The 5,894-nt window shown below is 51.9% G+C and overlaps 1 long non-coding RNA gene across 1 annotated transcript; it reads left to right on the top strand.

Annotated features, from left to right (window-relative positions):
- The first annotated feature begins 2,504 nt into the window (after window positions 1-2,504).
- LOC111726451 lies at window positions 2,505-4,716 on the top strand. The gene is made up of 3 exons (XR_002774216.1): window positions 2,505-2,633; window positions 3,167-3,223; window positions 4,253-4,716. It is a non-coding gene; the product is annotated as an uncharacterized LOC111726451 (long non-coding RNA).
- The last annotated feature ends 1,178 nt before the right edge of the window (window positions 4,717-5,894 follow it).

The following is a 5,894-nucleotide window of genomic DNA, read 5'->3' as shown; positions in this document are numbered from 1 at the left end:
CCCAGGGAGCAGGGAAACTCACAGCAGCCAAACTTATCTGAGCAGGATTGGAGGTGAAGATGAGGCAGGTGCTGTCTGAAGGATGACGGGGAGGAGGGGAACCAGAGCACAGTGCATCTGGGGAACTGAAACCATCACGGTGGAGTGCACAGGCAAGGTGGTCTCTACTGCAGCAGTGAAGCAAGGTGAGATTTGCAACAGGTGGGGGGCAGAGGGAGGGCCCTCAGAGAGTGACTATAAGGCTATAAGGGGGAAGTGGAGACAGTGGGGTCCTTGCTGAGTGAGATGAGAAAGACAGAACAGAAACAAAAATACAAACTTAGCAGAAGAAAGAGCCACTCTCACGGTGCGGCCCAGTCTGCAGAAGAAAGAGCCACTCTCACAGTGTGGCCCAGTTTGCAGAAAGAAGAGCGACTGTCACGGTGCGGCCCAGTCTGCAGACACCTTGACAGCATGAGAACACTGTAGTTAGCATCACCAGAAGGGGCTTCTCAGAAAAGCGGTTGTCAAAGGTGGGGAGGATTTAGAAGGTGACAGGAAGGAGGGAGAGCTTGGGGTGGAGGAGACCCTGAAGGAAGCATGGGAGGCGAGGAGACCAGCCGGGCAGCGCTGTGCAGACAGAGACTGCGTCCCTCCTCGGATGGCCCGTACTTTCCAATGCACAACCCTGCTGCCGGGCGGTGCACACAGCCCAGATAGCCCTGCAGGGCAGGGATCACCTTCCCATGTTCCAGAGGCGGAAACCCGCACGGGGAGCCATGGGAATGATGGAGGGAGGTCACAGGCCGCGCGTTGTTCTCTGGTGAGCTGCTGACCTTTTCCCTGCTTTCAAAGCCCTTGGCAGCAGTTTTTCCAGGGCTGAACAATGCCGTCCACTCCTTGGCAGCCATCGTGGCTTCTCTCTCACCTGATTTTTTTCTTGTTCCTGTTACAACTTAGGAATACCATAGACACAGAAACTGCCTTTGCTCTCCTTAAGCCATTTGCCTTCCTGGCTCCCTGCAGCCGTGGGGAGGGAAGGGAGCCCTGGCTGTAGGTGTGTTGGGACCGCTAGGCGTACTTGCACTTGAGATCTCATTTAGTCTTTACCTCCAGGGGCTGAGGGCACTCAGGCATTGAAGCGGGCCCCATGCAAACCCTGGCCTGAGTTTGCATTGTTTTTTTTGAGACAGAGCCTCAAGCTGTCCCTCTGGGTAGAGTGCTGTGGCATTACAGCTCACAGCAACCTCCAACTCCTGGGCTCAAGCGAGTCTCCTGCCTCAGCCTCCCAAGTAGCTGGGACCACAGGCACCCACCACAACGCCCGGCTATTTTTTTTTGGTTGCAGCCATCATTGTTGTTTTTTGGCGGGCCTAGGCTGAATTCGAACCCACCACCTTAGGTGTATGTGGCTGGCGCCTTAGCCACTTGAGCCCCAGGGGCTGAGCCTGACTTTGCATTGTTAAATGATCGATCTGGGAACTGATTTCATGTCAGCTTGACTTCAAACGAGCAGAATAAACAATACTAGTGGGTGGAAAAGGTTGAGAAACCAGAACCTCTATGCGAGGACCAATGTTGTGTGGGAAAATAATCCTGGGACACGGTATGGTTTTTCAGGGTTCACACCTGTTCACACGCAGGTCTCCTGCCTGTGCTTCCCGACTTCCTCTACCCACAAGCCCCTGTGCATCTTCTCAGCGTCCTGACAATGCCTTGGAGCATCCCTGTCCGTGCTCTTCTTCCAGCCTCCAATTTCTTAGCACAGAATTTGGCACAATTTCTTGCCCCGCATGTTTCCTGGGCTCTTTTCAAGTAACTATCAACTCCTGGAAGGATTTTTGTGACTCTCTGAATCCACAATGCCCAGCCCAGCACTTGGTGGACAGAAGGTGCCTCAGCAGCTTCTCGGTGAATATCTAAGCAAAGAGATGAAAGACTGTATCTGTTCTCCGATTCATCTTGCCACAGTGGCTCTAGCAGTCCCACCCTTTATATTAGCAGAAATTCAGAGAAGTGAGTGACATGCCTGGAGTCCCATAAGTAGCTGAATGAAAGCCAGCCAAAACCAAACAAATAGCAACACACCAGTGTCCCCTGTCCCTCAACACTTTGCAATTCTCAACTGCCTGGAGTTCTCATCCAGGGCTCTCTCATTGTCAGCCCTGGGACTGTAGTGGAGATTGCCAGCTGCCTGGCGGTGTTTCTTCTCCTCTTCTGGGTTTAAATGAATTGGGGGTTGCAACATGCCCAGTTTAAAAGCCTATTTCCCAGCCTCTTAGCAACACAGTGTGATGCTGAGACCAAGTTCTGGCAAATGAGATATAAGAAGTGGTTTTGGTTTGCCGGGCATTATGGGGGGCTCCTGTCGTCCCAGCTACTTGGGAGGCTGAGGCAAGAGAATTGCTCAAGCCCAAGAGTTTGAGGTTGCTGTGAGCTGTGATGCCACGGCACTCTACCCAGGGTGACAGCTTGAGACTGTCTCCAAAAAAAAAAAAAAAAAAAGAATTGGTTTTGGGGTGGAATTTTGGGAAAGCTCTTTGAGAAGAGAGGTAGGTGGGGGATGATGGATACGACTTTGCCCTCATCCTTTTAGGGCGTGACGCATTGATAGCATCACAGAAGCAACCTCAGCCCCCAGAGTGGCCTTGAAGGTGAGTCTGTGGTGAGGATGGAAGAGCCAAATGTATGAGGGACGTGGGTTCCCTGGGCTCCTCACTGCTGGACTTCTTACCTGGGGGGAATAAAAGACTTTTATCTTATTTAAGTCCCTGTCTTTGGTTTCTGTTATTTATCAGAAGACACAGGAAGGAAAGTGAGTGATCATCAGCGTAGGCCCTGGCAGGCTAAGCTGGTTTTAGAAACACAATCCGGGAACCTGCCAGTGCTGTAGCCTGGCTGAGAGCTCTGCAGGGCCCAGACTGATTCGCAGGCATAGAGGTCCTGGGTTGTTCATCAGCACCACCTACCACTCCGTCCATCTGGAAGGGGCAGTGTAGGGCTTGGAGTCTGGGGGTCCACGAGGAAAGGGTTTCACGACTAAGCCCCTCCTGGGATGGTCTATGACCTCAGGCTGATCTCAGGTTTCTGCACGTTGCTGCTGGAATGGACCTGAGAGCACCCAGGATGTGTGTTGGCAGCTGGGCGGTGCCGACCCAACAGCCATCGCCATGTTCTTTCTCCTCAGAACACGGATTTGTCGCTGTTCGTGATGATTCCTTTTCTCCTTCCCTGACTTGTTTAGGTAAGAGGCACAGGGTCCCTTTCTTGTCTCTGCACCTCACCCCTTCCCCACCGTGAAATACAAGGGGCACATCTGGGAAAGTTTTCCTTATTCTTAAGAGATCCGAGACAAACACTTCCCTCCTCTTGCCTTTGGGCATTAGCGGGTGAGGGTGTGAAGTTTGGAGCGGCAGGAGCCGTAATGACACAGTGAAGACTCAGAAACAAGCCTGTGGCCCTGAAGCCTTTTAGACTTTGTAACACCCAGCCTGGCCCCTAGGTTTAGACTACCTGAAATAATAGATAGTGATACCTGAGTATCACTTTTTTGTTTTTGAAGCCATTAACATTCTAACTTTTTTTTTTTTGAAACAGAGCCTCAAGCTGCCCTCCCCCCCCCGCCCTGGGGTAGAGTGCTGTGTCATCACAGCTCACAGCAACCTCCAACTGCTGGGCTCAAGAGAGTCTCCTGCCTCAGCCTCCCAAGTAGATGAGACCACAGGCGCCCACCACAATGCTGGGCTATTTTTTGGTTGTAGCCATGATTGTTGTTTGGTGGGCCTGGGCTGGATTCGAACCCGCCACCTTAGGTGTATGTGGCTGGCGCCTTAGCCGCTTGAGCCGCAGGCACCGAGCCAGCATCCTGACTTTTCAAGAGAATCTAAGGTCCTCATTTGACAGGGAAGTAGAAAGAGGCTCAGAGAGGGAAAGCTGATGCCCACACACCATGGTGTGGACGGAAAGTTGGAGTTATGTCCCATTATACTGTGGTGAACATAATCCTTCATGATGACAAAAAGAATAATCACTCCTCAAATTTACAGAGCACTTGCTATTTACATAGCATGACAACACCTGTGAAGGTTCCTCATAGCTGTCTTTGTGGAGTATGTGGGGCAGGAATTATTATTCCCATTTTTCAGATGAGAACACTGAGAATCAGAGACCAAGTGAGCTACCCGGGAAAGCCAGGCCTTGAAACTGGAGAGTGGGTCAAAGAGTTATGCTGTCAGAGCGCCTCGTTGGTGACAAGGACTTTCTCCTTCCACAGTCTGGGTTCTGACCCCTGGTGATCCCCTATGGTGGTCAGGTGAGGACTGCTATCCCCATTGTACTGATGAAGAAGTAGACCTGTGCAGAGGTGAATGATGAGCCAACCAATCGCCATCTGTCCATGACCTTGTAGCATTTTCTGTCATCAGTCCCAGTAGGAGTGTCCGAGCTTATGGTGGGTAGGACAGACAGGCCGTCCTGAGTAAGCCAGTGTTCCAGAAGCAGAGAGAAGCTCAGTGTCTTGGTTGACATGACTGTGCTGGAAGCAAAAATAAGACTCTGGGCCTCTTGACTGCCTGTCCTTTCTTCTCCTCTTTTCTCTTCTTACTTCCAAAGCCCTAGGTGATGTTGGTTGATGCCTCCTCTCATCATAGAATACAGGTAGAGTCATCCTTCCTTTTCTCTCCAGGAAATACGCCCATCTAATCCTCTGCTGTATCCCATTGCCTGGAACTGTGTCTGTCTGGCTCGATAAATATTTGTTAAATGAATGAATGACTGTCTGCATTCTGACCTAATTGGGAGGGGGCGGGAGGGTTAAAGTTAGTAGTAACAAAAATTCACCTTTTAGTCTCGTGGTCCCTGCAGCTCCCTCTCCTCACGGGCTGACGGTGGCATCCTAGGCAGGGTTCAGACCGGAGTCCCTCTGGGCATCCGGGCAGCCCCATCTTCAGCCCTAATGGGGCTGAGAATAAGCATTGCTGTCAACGTGGCCTAAAGAGCTGTGCATTCATGCTATTTATTCATGCACACGTTTGTCTCACTAGTTCATTCACTCATGGGACAGCCCGTCCCGGCGTGAGATGGTGAAGAGGACAAGGCGGAGTGGTCCTGTCTATGAGCAGTGCACTCATAAGTAAGGAGCAGATATTAAAACAGAGAGATAAAGGGCAGCTGTGGGAGCAAGCACGGGGCACCACAAGAGTGGGAGGAGGGACGCCTCAAGTCTGGGGCCCAGGAACGAGTCCTTCCCAGGCACAGCTGCCATCCATTTGGAGCTTTGTATGTGTGAAGTGCCGTGCCGAGCTCTTTGCACTCACCTACCGATTTACTTCTTGTAGCAACCCTGTGAGGACTATGCCATCATCTCCATTATACAGATGGGCAAACTGAGCCACTGAGGTGGGAGGTGACTTTCCCAAGGTCACAGAGCTGAGAGGCGCTAGGCGTTGAGATTTGCCTCACTTTCAGGTTTCTTTTTTTTTTTGAGACAGAGCCTCAAGCTGTCCCCCTGGGTAGAGTGCTGTGGCATCTCAGCTCACAGCAACCTCCAACTCCTGGGCTCAAGCGAGTCTCCTGCCTCAGCCTCCCAAGTAGCTGGGACCACAGGCGCCTGCCACAACGCCAAGCTATTTTTTGGTTGCAGCCATCATTGTTGTTTGGCGGACCCGGGCTGGATTCGAACCCGCCACCTTAGGTGTACATGGCTGGCGCCTTAGCCACTTGAGCCACAGGCGCCGAGCCACTTTCAGGTTTCTTAATAACTGTTCTGCAGGCCTGCTGTGCAGACGGTGTCCCCTGCTAGTCAGGTCACCCACGAGTTGCATTTTGAAGGATAAGTACAAGTCACCTGGGGGGACTGGCTGTTACCAGCATGGTGGTGGCGGGCATTGCAGAGTGTGAGGGTGGGGTCTGGAGGC

This window comes from Otolemur garnettii, unplaced genomic scaffold (genome assembly GCF_000181295.1).
Source record: "Otolemur garnettii isolate 467f Iridium unplaced genomic scaffold, OtoGar3 scaffold00066, whole genome shotgun sequence".
Classification (NCBI taxonomy): domain Eukaryota; kingdom Metazoa; phylum Chordata; class Mammalia; order Primates; family Galagidae; genus Otolemur; species Otolemur garnettii.
Note: the sequence above shows the minus strand (reverse complement) of the source record. Positions and strands in the feature narration are given on the sequence as shown.